The sequence below is a fragment of the Podarcis liolepis genome, assembly GCF_965112155.1.
Source record: "Podarcis liolepis genome assembly, chromosome: 5".
NCBI classification, from domain to species: domain Eukaryota; kingdom Metazoa; phylum Chordata; class Lepidosauria; order Squamata; family Lacertidae; genus Podarcis; species Podarcis liolepis.
The window spans coordinates 41,811,845-41,835,510 of NC_139556.1; the positions used below are offsets into that span (position 1 = coordinate 41,811,845).

At 41.0% G+C, this 23,666-nt stretch overlaps 1 protein-coding gene across 2 annotated transcripts in view; it reads right to left on the minus strand.

Moving 5' to 3' along the window:
- Positions 1-23,666, minus strand: part of ADGRA1 (adhesion G protein-coupled receptor A1) — a 313,690-nt gene that overhangs the window by 106,742 nt on the left and 183,282 nt on the right. The window lies entirely within an intron of this gene.

Below are 23,666 nucleotides of genomic sequence, written 5' to 3' on the forward strand. Positions count from 1 at the left end.
CTGGTTGGCCACTGTGAGAACAGAACGCTAGACTAGAAGGATCTTTGATCTGACCAGCAGGGCTATTCTTATGATCTTAGGTGCCTGCTATTTCCACAATGGGTGTGAGGAAACATGTGAGTTGCAGATGAGAGGAGGGCAGGGGAGAACTCTTCAGCCAAGGTCACAAAGAGTTCTGTACATTTATGCGCCTTTCTGGTGTAAAGGGGGCATCCTCCCCCCCCCCCGGTGTATTCTCTACGTACTTCAAAACAATCACACACTTCTATATTAAACAGCAGTTCAATTTATAACAATTTAAAAGCCAGCTCAGCAGTTTGGTCAAGGGAGATGCCAGCTGGAAAAGTTGAAAAATAATTACGGTGTACTGATATTTCTCTGGATTGTGGCCAGTGATGCTCTCTCCCCACTAAGCTACTTTACTTAAAACTGGCTTTCTGTCCAAACATGTGAAGACATACTTCACAAATGCACCCTTCAGCTGTGATTCCTACATTGCAGGAGGTTGAACTAGACCTCCCTTGGGATCCCTTCCAACTGTACCATTTTATGATAGCATGCATATAGATATAGATATAGATATAGATATAGATATAGATATAGATATAGATATAGATATAGATATAGATATAGATATAGATATAGATATAGATATAGATATAGATATAGATATAGATATAGATATAGATGATATAGATATAGATATAGATATATAGGTATAGGTATAGGTATATAGAGATATAGATATATAGATATATAGATATAGATATATATATAGATATAAATATATATAAATGCTTCCTGTGAAGCACTATCAACTCAATATTTTTGAAAAGTACCTAATCCACTTTTAATTTTTTTTTAATTAAAGATTTTCCGGTTTATTTGCTTTTAATCTAATTCAAGCGGCACACAGAATAACCCAAACCATTATTTAATTCCAGGAAATGTAATGTCAGTAAACCATACGAATTGTCCAAAATGCGAAAGCTGAGAGGAGTTTCAATGGCTGATTTATTTTAGGATCAAATGAATGAATGGAGGAAGTCAAGAATGCTTATTTGGTTCTGAGCAATTTAACCTCTTCTTAGATACACACAAAAAGAATATTGGAGAGGGACTCATTTGCTATTTCGGCTCACAAAGAAGAGAGAACATTTTCAGTTATGCAGATAATCAAATGAAAGATTTTAAAGACATGACTGACTGAACCAATTATGGCAGCCCAAGCTTTGTGTTTCAGATAAGCAAATTAGCCCATAATGAACAACTGTGTTCCTAAGAGAAGTTTTAATTATCTACTGGGGAGAGTAGTGGGCAGTAAAATTAAATCTGCAAGATCCATTGAATTATTCCCACATCAATTTATCTGGAGCAGAAACAGGTACATGCAGCTAGATACAGCTACATACAGACCAGGGTTGGGTGGCCTTCATCCCTCCAGATCTTATCAGCCCAGCATGCCCAGCAATCAGGCATGATGGGAGTTGTAGTCCATCTGGAGGCAAACAGCTTCCTCATCCCTAATATAAAAGCATGAGCAAAATTTATTTATGATTGTAGGGCAGATTCTCCTGAATAGTTCCCAACAGTGAAAATCCTAACAAAAATAGAATTTCAAGAAATAAATGCCTTCATTAGTTAAATGAACAAACGTGACAGAATGTTCAAAAGTATAACCATCCAGCACACCCATAGATTCAATTTTGTCTCCCTAACATTGTTACAGATATTGGGACACAGTTCATGGGGTATTCCTTCTGCACACTCTCAGAGTTAATTAATGGGAGTGCTCAATAACAATGCTGGGAACTTGCACTTTGCTACACGGTTTTTTGGAGCGTGAGATCTTCCAGCTGGAATGTTCACTGCCCAAACCAGTTTCTCCCATAGCAGAAAAACAGCCAACTTCCTTCTGCAAAAATCATCTTTCAAATCAAGCTTAAATGGCTTTAAGCCCCTTTGCATTGCAGTTATCTTCACCAGAGAAGAATTCTGAGGAAAATATTGGGTCTTGAGCCATGGGAATATTTTAGCCAACAGGGGGTGGGGGGTTAGAGGTGCAAGAGCCAAACAACCACTACCAGTGAATAGGATCAAAACCCTTTTGTGAAAACCAGCCAGCCTAAATACAAAGTCGTACTTAATATTTTAAAATAAGTCTGATATAATTAGCAAGCAGTTTCCTCAATGGCAGGTATCGTTAATTAAACTGATTATAGGTTGACTGAAGTTTTGTAGTGATTAATAAGAAAATATAATAGTCTGCTGTGGAGATGCATCCTACATGTTAACATTCTTGAATAGCAGTCCTAGAAAAGCAGTAATTTTCTTCGTTATTGCTACTACCACTAGTATTGTTTCCATAAATAGAGCCTGTATAGATTCTGCTCAGTGGAACTATTTCAGCATAGTTAAACATTATCCAGCTATATTCGCTGAAGTGAGTGTAATGAGCATGAGTTCTGCAGCACTGAGTGGGGCAAGGGCGGGGGTCTGGTTACACTGACCCGTCAGTTAGTGCCATTGACTCAGGAGATGATTACTCTGAACTAACCAACTGAGCTATCCAGTTTAGCTGTGCTTAATCTAAAAAATGCACCACAGCTCAATCAGAAGGTACTCTCTGACATTTCAGGCCTAATAAATAAGGAGTAGAGAAAAGAACCCAAATACTGATTAAGCATCTCATGTTAAAGAATAAAGGCAAAATAAAACCCATTGTTCTGTTGAAGGAATGGGTTTCCAAAATCTAAAATCTGACTGTTCAGGCAGCCCCAAAATCCTCATTTTTCCTTCTCCAAGGGTGCATTAGCTAAAAACCATTAACTTGAACACTTGAGCAAATGCATAACAAGAACACAGCTGTATAAACAAAGCTTTCTCCTTTATCAGTCCGTGACGCCTAATGAATGGCCTTGTCAGTTCCAAAGTGGAGCAGGGATGACATATCTGGGTCTTATCTTACCCCCTGACCACACCGACGCACAGACCTTGTCAGCCCCCCGGGAACAGCGCCAGGAGTACTCTTAGAGTTGGTGACCTTCTTACCCCAAGATAAGGAATACAGGAACAGGAACACCCTTTTATGGTCAACAGTACAGGAGCAGGAACATCTGTGATGTCAACTTACGTGTATAAGCTTACGTGGCCGGATTCCTGGGGAAGGGGGGAGAGGGTGCCTGGAGGATATATATACTGCATGGAATCTCTCATTTCTTTGGACTTGCTGTGAACTGACCATGCAAGTGCCTTCTGCTATCCGGAGAGCAGAATAAACTCTTTCTCTGAATCAACCTCGGTGTCATTTGACTTCCTTTCTCCCTCCCGGGAGCAACGCGGACCCCACCAGTCAGTAAAGTCTAAGAAGGCTACACTGTGACTGTAAGATCTGCTGCAAAGGTGCACTTTGAGATACCTTTTAAAACATCCACCACAGGTTATAGTCAAATTGTACAAGTTGCAGTTTTTGCCAAGCTTGAGTTTTAAATATAGATAACTTACATATTACACGGCAAGGGACTCCAGTCTTTCTGCCGGGTGTGAAAAAGAATGTAGGGCTTCCAATGAGCATTGTTGACATTAATTATCACTTACTTGCTCAGTGGGAAAAAAAATTCTAAGAAACTGTGCAATCTTTAAATGGAAAAAAGGGCCAACCCCACCCCCAGCATGTTTTGTTACTTCAGTTTGTGTGTGTGTGTGATGTTGGTGAATGTTTGCATTGTTAATGTTGCATAGTTTGCATAGTTATTTGCACAGAATGTTTTCATAGTTAATTTGTTGATTCCATATATTTCCATATATATTTGTATACTGCCTACGTATATAAAATAACATCCTATAAAATAAATCCTTGAGGTAAAAACATAGCAACACACTTTAAAATATATTTTAAGCAGGAAAAATCTGTTAGAACAAATGGATCTTCAATTGTCATTTGAAATTTGTCACTTCCTGTACTGCAAGAGGGAAGGCATTCCAGAGGTGGTCAGTGCTACCAGAGAAGGCCCACTTCTGAGAAATCATTAGATGACAAAGATGATGATGATCATTAGCATTTCTGTACTGCTTTTCCTCTCATAGAAGCCCAGAGAATAATTAAAGTATCATGCAACAAGTACCTAGGTGGGCAAAACTGGATCAGACACACTCCATCCAGCTCACTGACCCAGGTCTCAGTAAAGCAGGCGAGCTTGGCTCCCTCAACTGCAATAAAATCATAGATGAGTGTTGTTTCGCTGTGAACTGACTTGTCATTTAATTATACCAGGCTACAGGGTTCCAGTAGCTGGGCCACCAGGTATCTGCAAGGTGGATGAAGGATCTGAGAGAGGTATGGTCTGTAACCATTTAGACCCCACTCCCTTCTAACCATACCTGCCCATAAGAACAGCCTACTGGATCAGGCCAATGACCCATCTAGTCCAGCATTCTGTTCTCACAATGGACAACAAGCAAGCAGGATCCGAATGCTAGAACACTCTCCCCTCCTGTGCTTTCCAGCAACTGTGGAAGCGCTACTGCCTTCAACTGTATCGCACACAGCATGTATAGAGAAACTAATGGGCTGTACCCAATGCTGTGCAAGCAGGTCTGCTTACAGAATGGGCTTCCCTGGTCCTTCTTCTAAGTGCCACTCCCTGAAAAGCTTCCATGGAGGGTCAGGAACTGTAGCAGAGCTGCAGCAGCAGGAAAGAGCAGTTCGATGTTGCCTGTTTTTGGAAATATCCCCTTCCCAGTGCAACTCCCTATGCCACATGTTTTGGTTAACCCATGCCCTTTTTCTGCTGTATCTATCTACCTGAACTGCCTTACTGCAACTGGCGTCAGTTTGTCTCTCCAGCCTAAGAGTTTATTTTCTTTTCTGAGTCAGATCTTACAATAGTCAAGGTATTTCTCTGTGTGTAAGAGACCCTGACCTACTGGAAAGGCACAGGGTCCTTCCAATACATGACACCTGACTGTGAGCTAGAGCACCTGACAAGGAGCATGGAAAGATATGATACGATACAATACAATAATCTTTATTGTCATTGTCCCATACAAAACAACGAAATTGAAAAAAATCTACATCAGACATTCAAAAACCAACAAGCCTGCTATCCCAGCTATCCCAGCCTGGTTAACTCCCTAAAAACTCTGACACTCCATAATTAAATACAATATACTCCTATAGAGACTACCTTACACTGCATTTAAAACCAAAATCACATTTGGATAGAAACTGTTTCTCAGGTGGCTAGTCCTAGTCTTTATAACCCTGTACCTTCTTCCAGAAGGCAGAAGCTGAAAGAGATCATATCTGGGGTGCGCACTATCCTGCACTATCTCTGCAGCTTTCTGATGACACCTGGAAGCATAGATCTTATCCAAGGCAGGAAGAGTGCACCCAATTATTCTCTCCGCTGTCTTTACAACCCTGGACAGCATTGTTTTTTCCCTGACCGTGCAGCTCCCAAACCACACACACATGGTGTGTGCCCTAAATTGCTTGTTTGATTCAAAGCATGTATTCTCATCAATATGGGGGTGACAAGCAGCACGCTTTCCTGTTCTATAGTGTGACATTATTAAGACCATCAATTACTTGACTGATGAGAAGTCAATACTGACTAATATTTGTTAGTGTTCTAATTCAACAGAGCCAAAGTGACCTGTACTAAATATCTTTCTTTGGAGTCAAAATTCAACTGGAGGCGTTGGTCCTACAAGCTTGTTCCAGCATGAAAAGAATCTGAGATAAAAATGTGAGAATCTGACAAAACTGATATATGAACAGAAGTCCAGTGACCAGAGTTATGCTTTTAGCAAAGTTGACTTTCTTTAATATGATGGAAATGGAAGGGAACAATGGAACATTACAAGTCCAGTCTATCCATATTTTGGTCTGTGTTTATAAACTCAAGGAAAGTCATAGGTTCCACATTGGTTTTCGCTGATTGACTTCAGCCCTTTCCCCTGCTCCATATTTCTAAACAACAGTATGGATTAGACCGAGGTGTCACTGCTGTAACTCATACTGAAAACCAAATGCTTTCAACCCATGCTGAAAAACAGAGTAGCAATGAGAGATAAACAGCATAGCAGTATCTGGAGACTTTTCTTCAGCACCTCTTTTTAAAGCTGTCAAGAAGAGTTTGCTGATTGTCCATATCAAGGGCTAGACTTTCTAGCCAATTTCCACCCATATATATCTTTCATCGCCTAGTAGACTTGGATTATTTACAGATGATTCCACAGGCCCCTGCTCAGCACTATCATTCCTCAACATCGGTAGCAGTTAAAAATCTAAGTACATCGCAGCTAAGGCTGCAGTCACAAAATACACCCTTACTTACAAGGCTCTGCTCATAATCGCTTCACATTTGTGTCAGCGTACATTGTTTTATGAAAACCATCTTCCCCACCTTTTCTGCTTGAACATGAATCAGAGAACTGCATTTATCTGGAACCAGGACCGTTGCAACAGGTCCTCCGCCCCTGAAGTGGAGGATGGGGTGCCACCTCACCCCCAGAATTGTGGCTACCCGCCACAACGTGGACGTCCAATATCACACGTAGTGTGTGTGTGTGACATCACAGGCATGTATGTGTGACGTTGCACGTCTGTGTTGCAGTAGCGGCTCCCTCCTCCTCTCCACAGCCAGTGAGGCACCTTTTTCGACAGGGAGAGGCCTGGTCTCGGGAGGGACTCTGCCTCTGTGTTCAGGACCCCACCCCGGGAAAGGGCGCCTTGCTCGCTGGTTGCTGATTGTGGAGCTGAACTGCTTCTCTCTCAAAGCCAGCACCGCTGCCGCCTGCTGACTTTTCTCATTGACTTTGTGGGTGCTCAGCTCCAGGGGAGTCTTTAGCATATACGCTGCCGGGCGCAAAGATCCACCCAGCGCCTCCAAGTCTAACAAGCACTGCCATTGTGAATGACAAGCGCCGCTGCTGGCGTGGCACGTCTTTGGTAAAAGAGCGCACAAAGTCAAAAGTCCTTTAGTGAAACAGTAGGTAACATTTCGGTAATACCTAGGTACATATGAATTTTGTTTTTCTAGCATGATCAAAATTATTTATTATTTCATAACAGGTAGATAGTTAAGAGCTTAGGCGGCTTCAGTGGCGGGCGTTGGGCACCCCCCAGAATTCAACACCCGGGTGCCTTGCACCCCTTGCACCCCCGGGTAAAGATGGCCCTGCCCAGCCCCCGCAATTATAATATTGTGGTTGCCCGAGGAACCATGGCCCCCTGCAGTTGGCTCCTATGAGTGGGGGAACTGTCATGATCAGTCCAACTTTTACTGGGAAATGGTTAACCCACAGCTGTGGAGTAACTGAACCGAACCACCGCCACTACCAATCCATCTACAGGGGTACCTCTGGTTACGTACTTAATTCGTTCCAGAGGTCCGTTCTTAACCTGAAACTGTTCTTAATCTGAAGCATCACTTTAGCTAATGGGGCCTCCCACCACCGCCGCACGATTTCTGTTCTCATCCTGAAGCAAAGTTCTTAACCTGAGGTATTATTTCTGGGTTAGTGGAGTCTGTAACCTGAAGCGTATGTAACCTGAGGTACCAATGTACTAATATGCTGAACTGATGCTAAAGTAAGTTTGTTACAATTGTTTAAACATCTAAATAAGCTGTGTTTGAGAGAGTGGCTGGGATGCAGACTGAGTCCATTATTATTATTATTATTATTATTATTATTATTATTATTATTATTATTAATTGAATTTGTATACATTAGTATACAGCATAAAGTACAATGTAAAAAAGTACAAAATACATAACAATTAAAACAGTTAACAATACTAATGTATACAAACTAATAAAAAATACATTCCTCAACAAAAAAACCCTAAACCCACAAATACAGATACAGAATCCAAATTAACACCTATCATTTAAAAACAATTTAAAACACTCTCGCCCCTCCAAAACAACAACAGCATCCACCCAAGTTAAAACCTTATTCCTCTAAGCATGACCACATCCAACCTAATAGGCATCTTGTGGCTACAACTCCAACTTAATCAGCCACAATGGAGAAACAGGAACACGGGGCACTAATGAAACATGGCACTTGTGACTTACTTATCCCTTATTGAAAAGGTTCCAGTCCTCCCTTCTGGTTGCTAAGCAACAGCATAATGGAGAAACACTCAGGAGAATCTTTCCACTTTCTGAGTAGTATGGTTGCCATTTTCATGTGGTTGCACCCCACAAGTAATGTCAGAGAAACAGAAAGCACCTGGGAAGTGTGCATAACCTGATTACTCCCCTCACTTCCATAATTGGACCCTGGGGAAGGGTAATCAGATACGCCAGCAATGTTTGCAAATGAAAATAGAGTAATTCAGCTAGCGTCACAAAGAGATGCGTAGCTGGATTTTTAATACGAACCTTAAAGGATGCAACATTTGATATCGCCAAATAGGATTTCATATGAGCCAAAGGAGACCTTGCTGGATGAGGCCAAAGGTCCATTTAGTCCAGCGCTCTGTTCTCACAGTAGCTAAACGGATGCCCATTGGAAGCTCGCAAGCAAAATCTGAATCCAACAGAATTCTTCCTACCTGCAATTTCTAGCAACTGGTATTCAAAAGCATATTGCCTCCGACAGTGGAAATAAAACAAAGTTCCCTAAGGCAACTTTGCTGAATGACTGACTGATAGGCAGACAGACAGGGATAGCTGGTGACCTTTTATTAACTAGATCATGTGCAATTAAAAGCATGATGGAGCTGTTGTTACTACTTGGGGGGGGATTATTGGTTTGTTTTAGTTTTATTGTGTACTTTTTGTTCTCATTTTGCATTTTAATGTTGTGAATGAAGGGTGGTATACAAATTAAATAAAAGAAAATACTATTGGAGCACAACTAGTTCAGATAAAAGGAGGAGTTAATTGGGGCATTTCTGTGGATGGTATTTATGCTTCTGTCCCATTGCACTTGTTCATTCTGTAACAGAGTGTTTAAGTAGTGATTTGAGAGGTGATTTTAAAATAAAATCAGAAGCGTGGGCCTCCTTAGGCCACCTATGGTTTCTTTTATGTGCCTGGATGACTTGCACAGTCAATGAAGGGCAAGACCTTCACTTCAAAGGCACTGTGGAATGTAAAGTCACAACTGTACCATAGACAGCGGTTGCTATTCCTGCCTGTGATTGTAGGAAATTATTTCTCCCCATAAAATTCATTCCCCATGTCTGAAACTTTTTTAAAATTAAAAAAAAATCCTTCCAGTAGCACCTTAGAGACCAACTAAGTTTGTTATCAAGTTTAACAAACTTAGTTGGTCTCTAAGGTGCTACTGGAAGGATTTTTTTGATTTTGTTTCGACTACGGCAGACCAACATGGCTACCTTTTTAAAAATTGGCATTGATCATGCAAAAAAGGCACTGTGGTTACCCAGGAATATATTTGCTTTCAAAATATCCACCTCCCCAAATCAGAAGCAATTTCTGTCACTCTACCCATAACTCTTAAAAGTGTGGTTCTTGGCAGCTTAAAATGACTAATATTTTATGATTTTGTAAAAACAGAACAAAAATTGGGGCAGAGATTGGAAATCTGATCTCCCCTGTGAAGGAAGTTTAAACCGGATAACAGTGCTCAGATGAAAGTACCCACAAGTCCTACATTTCCTTGTCAGCTGTCTGAACAAGTACTGAGATCTAAAATCCATTGGTTCAAATGTCAGTTTCACAAGTGAGTTTTAAATGTTGTCAGAGAAGATTCCTTCTACCATTTAATGGTTTGGACTGGAAATGTGCCCAAATCAATAGTGTGTAAGAGGATAGGAAACTTCCAGGCCTTCCAAGCTGTCACTGTAAATTATGCTGGGTTCCTGCTTTCTTTTGGGTTCACAGTGGAAAAGATAAACAACATGCCATTATCAATTTTGGTGCAGTGATGAAAAAAGTGGGGTTCATTTAAAAAAAACAAAAAAACAAAAACAAAATCTTACAGTCACGCTAACATCTGCATACTTTTCAATAAGTGAAAAGACAGACATTCTTCTGAATGCTGATTAGCTTCATAAAACTTACTTGTATGTTTCATTTTGTATTCAATGTCACTACTGGAAGACTAGTGGAGTTAATATAATAGGACGCAATTTATCAGAGGTTTCTTTCTTTCTTTCTTTTACCGCAACTCTTTATTCTGGCAGGAATGGTATTGTCCTAAACAACAAAATGCTGCATTATTGAACTGCCCTGTATTAGCACTTGGTTGACTTTGTTTTGCTATTTTGAATGAAGGAAATGGTGTACCCAATTATTTCCATAGCAGTGACTAAGCACATGGGTATCAATGGACCTTAAGGAACATGCTATTTTTGTACGACACATACACATTACACTTGCTGTGTAATAAATGAACAACAATGACATAAATTCTTTATTGGAAGTTGAGTTTAAAAGGGAAGGGGAAGTCATTAAACTCTGAATATTATTCCTGAGCTTTTGTTTCACAGTCCTTTGGGGGAAGCACATTACTTACGGCATCCCCTCCACTATTTCTCAGGTGAAAATAGGGACATCTTATTCCATCCCCTCCACTGAAAAGAGGGACAACCTATTTACCCACTTCAATATTTCTCCAATGAAAAGAGGGATGTCCAAAGGGAAAGCAACACATTCAAGGATCAAATCAGAAACCAGGACGGCTTCTGTAACTCCAGCACTATCCCTGGAAAATCAGGACACTTGGAGGATTGGCTATGACAGAGCACAAGATTTGCATGTAAGAGGTACTTAAGGTTGGACTGATTACAACCCACCCCTATCCCTGTCTGAAATTCTGGAGAAAACTCTCTACAGCGATAGCACTGTAGCTGAACTAGGTGTGACAATGGCCTGATTAGTTATACGGCTTTTATGCTCCTGATGAACATAGCTTCAAGCTGAAGATGCCCCAACTGTCCTGATTTACCTGGACCAGCTATTATTTGTAGCTGGTTATAGTTTCAGGATGTCTTTAAAAATGTTAGTCAGCCAGTGTGCTGCGGCACCATAGGGTGCCTTGAATGATGGTCAGGGGTGACACGGGCAACACTGGCTTCTGTCCCTCTTTCCTTCCCTCTCTCCTCTGATGCCCTGTTGCATCTCTGCCTCACAAAGGCTAGCATGGCTGTTTGTTGGCAGCAGCCCTGGTTATAAGCTCCGAAGGCGAATGGTGCCTCCGGGGCTGGCTGGGGGGTGCAAGAGCACCCTGTGCTATATTCTATTCCTTGTCTATTGCTGGAAAAGGAAAAAAAAAGAGCCACTGTTTTTTATTTTTAAAATTATAATGACTAGGGTTGAAAGTTTTCATTGGCTCATGAGATGAATCAATTAAATGTAGATTATAAAATGGATTTTAATTGTAATGGTCCCCTATTAGGCATATTCAGTGATTATAGGATTTTTCTACTAGGGCTTTAGTCTTACGATAAGTTTTGTCCCACCCACAGCCTCATAATGCAGAATTATGAGATAAAGTCCCTTTTGACACTTTTGTCCTTAGTTTCCTGTCCCTTTGGGCTTCCTTCCAAGGACATCAGCTTAAGTGCACTGGTTAAAAGCCTTAACCATTAATCTACAGAATCTGTTATTAGATTACCTCAGTATACCAAACATATCTTAAGATGCTATATTTTGTAATGGATCCATTAATTAATGTGGTTAGGGGGGAAAGTCAGCAATTTACTGGGGAGAGGAAGGAATAGCCAGTTGAAACATCTGCACATTACCAAGTGTAAACACTGCAAAAGTAAAACTTCACATTTCAGTTGGATATTATAAAAATAAATTTAAAAAATTGTCCAGTAGCACCTTAGAGACCAACTGGTCTCTAAGTTGCTACTGGACTTTTTTTATTTTAAAAATATATTTATATTTATATATCTATATCTATATCTATATCTATATCTATATCTATATCTATATCTATATCTATATCTATATCTAGATCTAGATCTAGATCTAGATCTAGATCTAGATCTAGATATTTCTACTGCATCAGACCAACACAGCTACCTACCTGAATCCAGTTGGATATTATTAGGTAAGGTAACTATTCCTATTACTAGGAAAGCATTATTGCTTGGTATTCCTAGTAAGCATTATTATCAGGAAAGGTAGATGAAAACATGTTTGACTTAGAAACAGATGCTTTAAAAATGTTATCTTTTCATGGCGATGATGAAATACCTCTTCTGCACCTGAAGACTTGTATAGAGTATCAAAGAACAAAATGAAACACGTCCTTTGGCTTTTGAATAAGCGAATGAGCTTGGTAACACTAATCATGGAAAGATTCTAAAAAAAACCCTCCAAACCCAGGGTGCTGTAGTTAGCCTGAATAATCAGCAAACCTTGATCCTAGCAAAGAAAAGCTACTCATCTTCACAATCAAATACTAGCAAAGCTTAAAGAGAATAAATCTCTTTTGTGGGTCCTTGCTGAAATATCCCAAAGAAAATCTTTATTAGAAATGATGGGTTAAGGGCAAGTGTCGAAAAGAAATATTAAAGAACCCTCATTAGAGATGGATATGTGAAATAAACCAGGTAACCTTGAATGCCCTCACAGTTCAAGCTGTACAAAGTTGTTCCCCTTCTTAAAGGATTTCAGTATATTTTCAGTTACCTTGAAGTCAGTCTCAGGGAAGTACAAAAGGCTTACAGCACAGCAACATTGCAGGCTTTCTGTTACTAAAAGTTAGTGAAAGCACGTAAAAGAGGATGGCGACATTGGAATCCTATATAGGCTTACCTGGAAGTAAGCCTCATCAAACACTATAAGGCTTACTTCGGAGTAGACATTTATAGGGTTGCTTTCTAAGACATTTCCACCCTCTCCAAACACTCCAAAAAGACTTCTGAAACAAAACAACGCATTCAAACAAACATGTAGTTCTGACAGATGGTAAGAATTGTTCCACAAAAGGAGAAGCAATTCATAAGGAGAAACTAGGGTGAGTGATGGGGCATTCTGACAAAACAAAAATAATATGTGGTTGCCTGATATATCATTCAAATAATAACATTTATGCACCAACCTTTCTAACGCAGTGAATGGCAACAATTTCCCTTGAAATGGTCTGAAGGCTTGAGAAATTAAGTTATATGTGTTTAGAGTGGGGATGTCCTGTGAAGCACTGTTTCTACCAATCTATATGGGAACTTGCAAGACTCGGAATCAGGATGAAATAAAATCATTTCGCCTTGTAATCTAGCATGCAGGAAGTCACACAAAATGTATAATTGGCTTTATAATTGATATATATTTGAAGTGTAATTGTAATTTGACATTGAAAAAATGTTGTTTATATTGGATTTTAATAATTGAAAATTAATAAATAATTATTAAAAAATCTATATGGGAACTTGCATCTCGTGGTAACAATGTTATGAAATCCATGACACTGAGGTCCAGTTCCAAGGGCCTTCTGGCAGGTCTCTGAATGTGAGAAGTGAAGTTACAGGGAACCAGGCAGAGGGCCTTCTTGGTAGTGGCGCCCACCCTGTGGAACACCCTCCTATCAGATGTCAAGGAAATAAACAACTATACAACTTCAGGACACCTGAAGGCAGCCCGGTTTAGGGAAGTTTTTAATGTTTGATGTTTTATTGTGTTTTTAATATTTTGTGGCTGGGGCAACCCAGTCAAATGGGTGGAATAACAACAACAACAACAACAACAACAACAATGTGACAGGGTGTCAGGGGATCTCATTGACCCACTGACTTGGCAAGGGACATTGCTTTGGGACCCAGCTGAGAATATATATATATACATACATATATATGCAGGTTTTGGTGTCTTCGGGTGTCTTCCCGTGTAAGAGTTGGGGTGTCTAGGCGACGTTTCGACGAGGTCTCACTCGTCATCTTCAGGCTGGTGCTTTCGGCTTCTTGTTACTGGAAACAAGAAGTTCCAGTAACAAGAAGCCGAAAGCACCAGCCTGAAGATGACGAGTGAGACCTCGTCGAAACGTCGCCTAGACACCCCAACTCTTACACGGGAAGACACCCGAAGACACCAAAACCTGCATTCCTGTACCCGTGAAAATCTACGAAAGCATACATATATATATATATATATATGCTTTCGTAGAAGAAGAAAAGAAGAAAAGGCACACTAACCTGGGAACTTCCTCTCTGCCCAGAACGTTGGAGGCTATACACCACACCCCCTCAACAGTATTTATAGGAACTCAAACACTGAGATCCTGCTCTGTTCCAGTAACAAGAAGCCGAAAGCACCAGCCTGAAGATGACGAGTGAGACCTCGTCGAAACGTCGCCTAGACACCCCAACTCTTACACGGGAAGACACCCGAAGACACCAAAACCTGCATATATATATATATATATATATATATATATATATATATATGCTTTCGTAGATTTTCACGGGTACAGGAATGCAGGTTTTGGTGTCTTCGGGTGTCTTCCCGTGTAAGAGTTGGGGTGTCTAGGCGACGTTTCGACGAGGTCTCACTCGTCATCTTCAGGCTGGTGCTTTCGGCTTCTTGTTACTGGAACAGAGCAGGATCTCAGTGTTTGAGTTCCTATAAATACTGTTGAGGGGGTGTGGTGTATAGCCTCCAACGTTCTGGGCAGAGAGGAAGTTCCCAGGTTAGTGTGCCTTTTCTTCTTTTGTTCATCTTCTTTTGTTTCATCGCAAATTTGTACATGGAACACTTTGAAACCAATGCTTTAGACAAGTCAGAACACAAACCCAAACTTTGGCTCAGATATGTTGACGACACCTTTGTAATTTGGCCACACGGGAAAGAAAAACTAGATAGCTTCCTCACACATCTCAACAGCCTACACCCCAAAATACAATTCACTATGGAAATAGAAGCCAACAACCAACTTCCCTTCCTTGACGTCCTAATCTACAAAAAACCTGATGGCTCCCTAGGACACACTATCTACCGGAAAAAAACACACACCAACCGCTACTTACATGCACAATCACACCACCACCCTGCACAAATAAACTCCGTAGCCAAGACTCTCATCTCCAGAACCAAACGCCTGGCTGACAAAGACCACTTGACAACTGAGTTACAGAATCTCTCAAATGTGTTAATCGCCAATGGATACCAGCAAAACAGGGTTACGAAGCTAATCCAAAAAGAAACACCCCCCAAAAACCAAGACACAGAAGAAAACAATGGCATGGCCCTCCTTCCTTATATCAAGGGCACTACAGATAAAATTAGCAAAATCCTCCATAAACACAATATCAAAACAGCCTTTTGCACCAACCAAAAAATAGCCAATATCCTCAGAAACCCCAAAGATAAAATCCAGTTGGAAAACCAAGGGGTCTATGAAATACCCTGCAAAGTCTGCCCAGCCACGTACATTGGACAAACAAACAGACGAATAAATGCACGTATCGCAGAACACAAGAATGCCGTCAAAAAAGAAGAAAAAACTTCCTCTCTTTTCCAACACATGAAAGAAACAGGACACGAAATTAATTTTGCAGATTCCAAATTGCTCTTTAACATGGAACATCACCACAAGAGAATAATCATGGAAGCCATCGAGATAGAGAAACACCCTCACAACATGAACAAGCGTGACGACACGTCCCGCCTGCCAGACATCTGGAAATTAGCCCTCCCCACAAAAACCGACACCAGAACCAGAGGCACACAGAACGCCATCACCAATCAACCACACCAGACCCAAACCCAGACCCTCTCCACAGATAAATTACAGACACCATCCAGTAGCCAAACCATAGTGGCACCTCCGGATGCTGCACCCCCCTGCAATCCCTACACAGATCTGGCTGGCACAGGGCACAAAACCACAGCTCGCCCCTATACACGAAGCCAAGCCAGAGCACAACTAAGTGCAGTACAGCCATCTTCTCAGAAAAACTCTTCACAAGCTCAAGAGGTCAAGACACGAAAGCTTTAGCAACTAATCCACACTTAATGACCCACCTAAGTGGTACTCAGAATATCACTCAAGAAATCACTCATGATATCCCTCAAGTAATTAAGGAACAAAAGAAGAAAAGGCACACTAACCTGGGAACTTCCTCTCTGCCCAGAACGTTGGAGGCTATACACCACACCCCCTCAACAGTATTTATAGGAACTCAAACACTGAGATCCTGCTCTGTTCCAGTAACAAGAAGCCGAAAGCACCAGCCTGAAGATGACGAGTGAGACCTCGTCGAAACGTCGCCTAGACACCCCAACTCTTACACGGGAAGACACCCGAAGACACCAAAACCTGCATATATATATATATATATATATATATATATATATATATATATATATATATATATTTGCAAGTATAGTGTGCATTGACGTTTAAGGATTCAGCCACAGAGCTGCAAATAAAATGTTTTAAGTATGTTCGATGTGCAATACACAATGAGACACTGAATGGCGATGGCGAGCCTTATGGAAAATTCAATGTATTTTTAAAAAGCGTTTTCAGAACTTTTTGATAATATGGGTGTAGACCTAAGTGCCATTTCTGCATCAAAAGTTGCTTTAAGTCAGTTTTATGCTATTATGTTGGGTGGGGGCACTCAAGAGGCAAAGTGAATTTCCAAGGGGATGTGCTTTGTCTCGCATTTTTGATTTCCGAAAGAAAAAGTCACCGAGGGACACAGATGCATATACCATGGCTGCCCTGAAGTTAAATACAAATGCACAGAGAGTATTGACACTGCAGTCTTCTTTTCAAAGCTGGTTCATCTTTCACAATACGTTGCAGTTGAGAATGCTAAAAAGTGACAGCTTTTTTAATTTTAATGACCCATAGCAAGAGTTAAATGATTGTAAATGCCACTAAAATAAATGGGGCTTTCTCAGATTGCAGGACTGCAGCCCAAGCTTATATTTCATGTGATACTTGAGCTGAAGCAGTTCTTCAAAATATTTCAAGACGGCAATATAAATTAGGGTAGTTTTCCAGTATTAATCTTTGCATTTCAGCTGACTGGTTTTTGGTGTTTTACTGAATCATCTTGCAATATATCTTACAGCCCAGAGAGAGTCGGGGGTTAACACATCCACAAGCACAACACAGACATACCCTACTGCTAAAGATTTGAAATTTTAGAGCATGCCCCACCCAAGCAGAAATTTTATATATTTTCTTCCTGGGAAGTTGTTCTTTGTGACTGAGGTAGACCTTTTTAACACGCTGGTGATCATAAAAAAAGATAGTTATGGCTGAATCAGTATTTTGTAATGATAATACATATGTCAAAATACAAAATTCATATGGTCCATTTCTGAGAAATTTCATTCTAAGCTGAAATTCTCTCTGTATGTGCGCGCACGCACACAAACACACAATTCCCAAACATTTCATTTTTGAAAATTAAGTGAAGTGGGGAAAATAGGCAACCCCCCTTCTCATTTAAGGCTATCCTTCCAAGCACATTTACTAGGGAAATCCCTTTCCATTTGAACTTAGTGAGACTTATTCCTGTCTGAGCATGCTTAGGATTGTGCTGAATCATGTACAAAGCAAGCACAACAAAAATTGATACAGTTCTGGAGCCCTTGTTAAAAAGTTCATTTGGCTAAGTCAAAGATTTGCATTAAAAAGAAATAGAGCAACATATGTTTGTTCCTGCCTCCCCTAGTTGGTTCAGTTTCATAGTCTCTCTCTCTCTCTCTCTCTCTCTCTCTCTAAATAAAAACAGTGGGGCAATGGTTGATCGGTTAATCAGATAGCAGCGCCTCTACTGTTCAAAAGCCTCTTCCAAACAATTCATCCAAGGGTGGCCGTGGACCAACTGGGAGAGACGTTTTAGGGGAAACACAACAAAGATTTGCTACAGAAGTTGCCTTCTGCTTGTGTAGCCATTGTACACAACCCATTTTGAACTAGAAGCGTTCTTTCCTAGGTAAAAAGAAAACTGTATGTTCTTCTAATAAGGTATGTGCTGTGATGAATTAGTCAGGGCTTGCCCAAAACGTTTTGGCACTTGAGGCGAACTACAGAATGGTGCCACCCTCCACTGGCCAGGGAAGAAGGGGCGGGTGACATCAGGAACAAGGAGGGAATAAAAATATACATTGGGAACAAGGGTGGGAAGAGACCAGCAGTGCCAAGAGGCTACGGTACAGGTGGCAGGGGTGGGTTGCTGCGGCTGAGAAGGAAGCAGATCTGGAGCCCAAGGAACATGCCACAGCTGTTGCTGCCACTGTGGCAGTAGTGCATAATGCATTCCTTGGCTCTTCTGCCCTTGTGGACCCTGGAGCCTCATGGGTAGGCCACCCATGGGATTGGTGAATCTTCAACAACAAAGGACGCATGCTTTCCCCCCATTGAAATGTACGGAGATTTATTTGATTAATTATTTGGTCAATTAAAACTGTTATGTCAACAAAGCTTTTTAATCACATGACACCTCTAATGTTCAAATTAAGACTAATTTAGATAATATATGCTGTTTTATTTCTTTCCTAGTCTTTTGCTTCTGGCAAAATTATAAATTCAGGTTTTTTTTATTAAAAATATTACATTTCTGGAATCATCTCTGTTCTTTATCTTTTCACATGGCGCAGAGTAATGTAGCACAATAACTAAGAATTACGCAACCTTTCTTCTGGTGTGTTTAAGCTCAACAGAAATAACTGGTGCAGCAAGGGGATGGCAGGAGGCTGTGAAATACAGTGCAAAGTGCCAACTTATTTTGCTTACTATAAATACAGCTTGAAGTTTTAACGTGTCCCACAGAACGATCCCTGGTGTCCTTTGTGCTCAAACTGACTGTTTGATAAACCAATGTATGCTCATAGCTGAAATGGCACAAACCAGGCAGTAAACATCACCTACAAGGTTTTTGTCCAACTCAGCACTTCCTGCAACTTGGCAATGCATATAGAAAAAGCTGGGAGCATAAAGAAGAAGTATGTTCAAAGTACAGACTTCCCATTATGTTAATGTGCAAGAGAGGAAGGAAAAACACTGGAGAAGCAAGTAAACAAAAACAAACAACAAACCCCACACAGGTAAGGAAACAAATGAGAAACAAAAATGATGACCCTCCACCCGACTTCATTTCCTGAGTATATGATTACTTGGAAATGTCCATTGCGGGCCTAGGCGCATTAAGCCTGTGGTCATTGGGGTCGAAGTATGGGAAGAAGTACTAAAGACAGGACAAGCTTCTTAGGATCAAAATAGGCCACAACTTTATTGACTACGGACGTCAGGAGGCTTTGGCATAGGCACTGGGTTTGCATCCTGAATCAACCCACCTGTTTGCTGGTTGATAATTCATTCAGGGTCAATCCTGGATTAAGGATCACCCTAGGACATACATCAAATCGGGATAATCCCTCCAGAAGCCCACTTAGCGGGGTTCAGTGTCTCTTTAGCCCCTGTCTGGGCATTTGGACAGAAGCCTTTCCCTTGGACCCCTTTACTGGGGTACCCTTAATCCTTGGAGTGAGAAGGAAAGGAGCTCATGAGCTCGCCAGAGATTGGCTAATTCATGGACAAGTCCCGGCAGCCCCTGCAGTCGATAGCGTAGGAAAATGGAGGCAGTGAGGGCAGACTGCCCCGGGTGCCCTCACTGAGGGGGGTGACATTCGGCGCTCCGCCCGCCCATGATCCTACCCCAAGCCATCGGGGTAAGGGGGAAGCTGTGCCTCTTTGCCAGTGGCATTCCCCCATTCCTCCTTCATTTTGACAGCTTGGGGGAGGCTTGGGAGTCGCAGGCGGGTGGCACGCCGAATGTCCGCCATGGGCGGCTCGCTCCACCCCTGTGGACAGCTTGTTCCGACCCCTTGGGAGTGTGCCCGACCTGGGCAGCATGGGCATATGCTCTGCCGCTGCCTGCAGTCAGAGGAGATGCCGGCTGTACAGGAGCCAGGCGTTTCCCACCCCCTAGCCCGACTCACTTGTGGCTCTTCCAGGCTGCAAACTGCCACTTGCCACCAGATGCCAGCAAGCTGCCTTTCTCAGTTTCTGGCATGAGATTTGAAAAGTTCTTTCAAGAGGGCACAGATATCTGCCACAAACTCACAGAGTTCACATTTTGTATTGTTACCAGAAGGCCTTAATGTACCTAAAATATATTTTTTATTATTAAGCTGCATTAAAATGATACCTCTTCAAAACACTACAGTGATACCTTGGGTTACAGATGCTTCAGGCTACAGACACCACTAATCCAGAAATAGTACCTCTGGTTAAGAACTTTGCTTCAGGATGAGAACAGAAATCGGGCTCTGGCGGCGCGGCAGCAGCAGCAGGAGGCCCCATTAGCTAAACTGGTCCTTCAGGTTAAGAACAGTTTCAGGTTAAGAACGGACCTCTGGAATGAAGTAAGTTTTTAACCCAAGGTACCACTGTACTTGTATCAAAACCTTCCGATGTAATTAAGGAAAATTTGGTTTTCATTTGAGATACGGTGTTTGCCTGGGCTTTGCCCAGGCAGCACTTTTGTGAGAGGAGTATTTCATTGTCTGTGAAGTTATAGTACTTCGTTCTACTCGGGGGAATGAATACATTTCCTAGATAATGCCTTTTCTCACTGCAGTGGCTTGTGGTTGTACATTTTACTATGATCCTAGAGCACAGCTAGGTGATCCAAGTATTCACTGAATAGAGTCAAGGTCAAGCTTATTAGACTCACTCCAGCTCACATCAATTACACCCATCAGTGAAGGTGATGTTAACTATAATTCCAGCTAATTGGGTTTGCTCTATTGAGATGAAGTGCTTAATAAGGCTTAGCATGGGAGAATCAAGTTAACGCCGCCAGTTTCTATTGTAATAATACATTTTGCATTAAAAGAGTCGAAATGGTTGCTAGATGATATGGGATGTTTCTGTACAAACTTTCAGCCCAATCCCAAATTCACACCATCCCAATTTTATTCTCAGCCTCCACTGACCTTCTGGAAGGTGAACATAATCAGGCTGTTGCTCCTGCTATTTGTTTTAAAAGCACAAGCTGTATTGTTTTATTCTAGGGCCAATCAGTGATGGAGAGGAGCAAGAATGGGGAGGGACAAAGCCCTGCCCGCCACTTATTTCACAGCAGAGATGACGATATCTTCCCATATGACACACTACTTATCTATTTCATGCATGCAAATAAGTCAGCTTTTCTCAAAGAGAAATCAGCCAGACAAATTCAGCAAAGGAAGAGGAAGGTTGCATTAGCATGCATGGCTATGAGTTAAGTTACCACTTCAATTTTGAAAATTCCTGAAGTCCCTTTATTATGGCCATCTAAAACTTCATGAAATAGTGAACAAGCTTTTCAAGACCACCCTTAATCTGGCTAGATTAAGTAAAGCAGGAGTAAGACAAAACTGGCTTGGTGTTGAAGCTACCCAAGCAATGTCCCCACTGGTGGTTTTCCTGAAGAGCGTTTTTTAATTCACAACTGACCACTATGCTACTGGTGGCAATAATGCATTTATCAGCAGTAATTTCTGTATATGCAAGGTGTCAGAATTGTTCCTCCTGGAATTTGGTAGGCAATAGTTCTTTCAAGTTGCACACATGCAGTTTGGGAATAATTTCTGACAGGTCTCCATGATCACCGAATACTTGTGATGGAATATGTGGCAGAAAGTGTGGTTCAGTGTATAGTCTAATAAAAGCTCACAGTTACCTGCAGCTGAATGTTTTCATTCCAGGAAATGTACAACACACAACGCCAAGAGTAATAGCAAAATAGTAGTAAACTTGTACATCTGTCACAGCAGAAACCTGTATTTGTGTAGGCTTTCCTTTGTGAAACAGCTACAGTAACCAAGTGTAACATCAAATAAAGGAGATCACTTTTTGTACCAGAGATTTGAAGTCAGAAAGTCATGGCACCTAGTTCAGCTAGGCAGCCTTAGAAACTGCTATTTGCAAACTGTACTTATGTAATCCAAACCAGGGAAATCAGGCTTAATTCAGTTAAGAAGCCAAGAAAATAAGCCAAGATCCCAGCTTCCTGTCATTACTTTGCTGCATCAAATGTTAGAGTAAACGCATATCTGACTTTTGTTATATGCGCTTTCTCTCTCTCTCCCCTGTGACTGTGTGTCAATTCTTTTTAGGAAATTGTCTTGATGGGGGCTGTGAGCTCATAAAAGTCCTATACACACAAACTGCTTGATCATTATTATATCACTATTATTATTATTATTATTATTAGAGTTTTCATTCAGTGTTAGTTCCTACAATTTTCTGCCACTACGTGACGAAGTCAGATACAGCTGTTCCCGTTTAATGTTGACATATGTTTAATATGCATGAATAATTATACCTTTTGAGCACAAATGTAGTTCCATTATCACATTTTGTTTAAAATACATGGGGTACCGAGCTTTCCATCAAGCATTAGATGACAAATTAACATTCAACCCATGTCACCAACAGAGTGTCATTAATTATGCCTAGACAGGCACAACAGATATAACAGGTGTTTCTGGTAAGGTCATATAGAGGGCTTTATATTCAGCTTGAATTGAAGAATTGCCTGTTTAACACGCTGCATGCATCATTTCTGGAAATGCTATGTTATCTTGAAAATGACTAAGGTTCCAAAGCAATAAAACTTTCTTTGTTTGATAGCTGTAAGAACCATGCTAATCTATGAAAACATGTTTAGTAAAACTCAAGAATCCTGTGACAGATTGTTCTTTTCCTCCCGCAGGCATCCCACAGCACACTTCCATTATCCTACTGCACTCTCAACAAAGAGGGACTCTGTGGGTGGATTGAGTGAAGGGCAGGTTCTAATGGGTTCCTGGGAGACTGATGTCTCTGCCCCTGCCATGCAAAAGCAGCAGGCAGCCTTGCTACAAAGGTGATGCAAGAAGCTATAACAACCTGCGAGTAAGGGGAAATTATTATTATTAAGAAGCTATATGACTGCACCTATGAACATTTAATGGGCAAGTATGCACGAGAGAGAGAGAGAAGACAACAAATAAAGCAGTGTGAAAATCTTCAGAGGGGTAATAGGGTCATAGTTTCTTGCAGGAAAAAATGCAAAGAGTCGTGTGGCACCTTAAATATGAACACATTTGTTATGGCATTCTTAAAGACTAACCAAGGTGCTACAAGACGTCTTTGCTGTTTTGGAAAATATGCAGACACTAAGATTTTCTGAACCCTGGGAAGAAGAAAAAGGTCTTTCAGCTAAGAAATCCATTACTCTTCTCTTCTGCCCCTCTTTTCAGCCAACAATCAGCCTTTCTATCATGATACTTAAGATCAATAAAGATTCAAGTCTTGACTATAAAGCTGCTATCTGTGAAACAAATTCAAGGGTAAGTTGAGCTTTGATCTCAGGAGCTCTTCTCTGGATCTCATTATAAAACCACCTTGTTTGCGCTTTCTTCTAATGACCACTTGTTAAGTAGATACGTATAGATAAATTTGGAGTGTACAATAATGATTATTTTTTTAAAAAAATACAGTACTTCATATTTCGCTCTTCTTTTTTTGCACAGATAACCAACATGGTGCCCTCCAGATGTTGTTGGTCTCCAGCTCCCATCAGCCCAAACAAACAATGGACAGGGGTAATGGGACTTGGAGTCTCATAACACATGTAGGGCACCATGTTTGCTACTCCTGTTTTATTTCATTTGGTTTATTGGGCTGCTTTGATAACAATTTACCTACCTACAATTGGATCCAGTCTCTCCCATTCATAG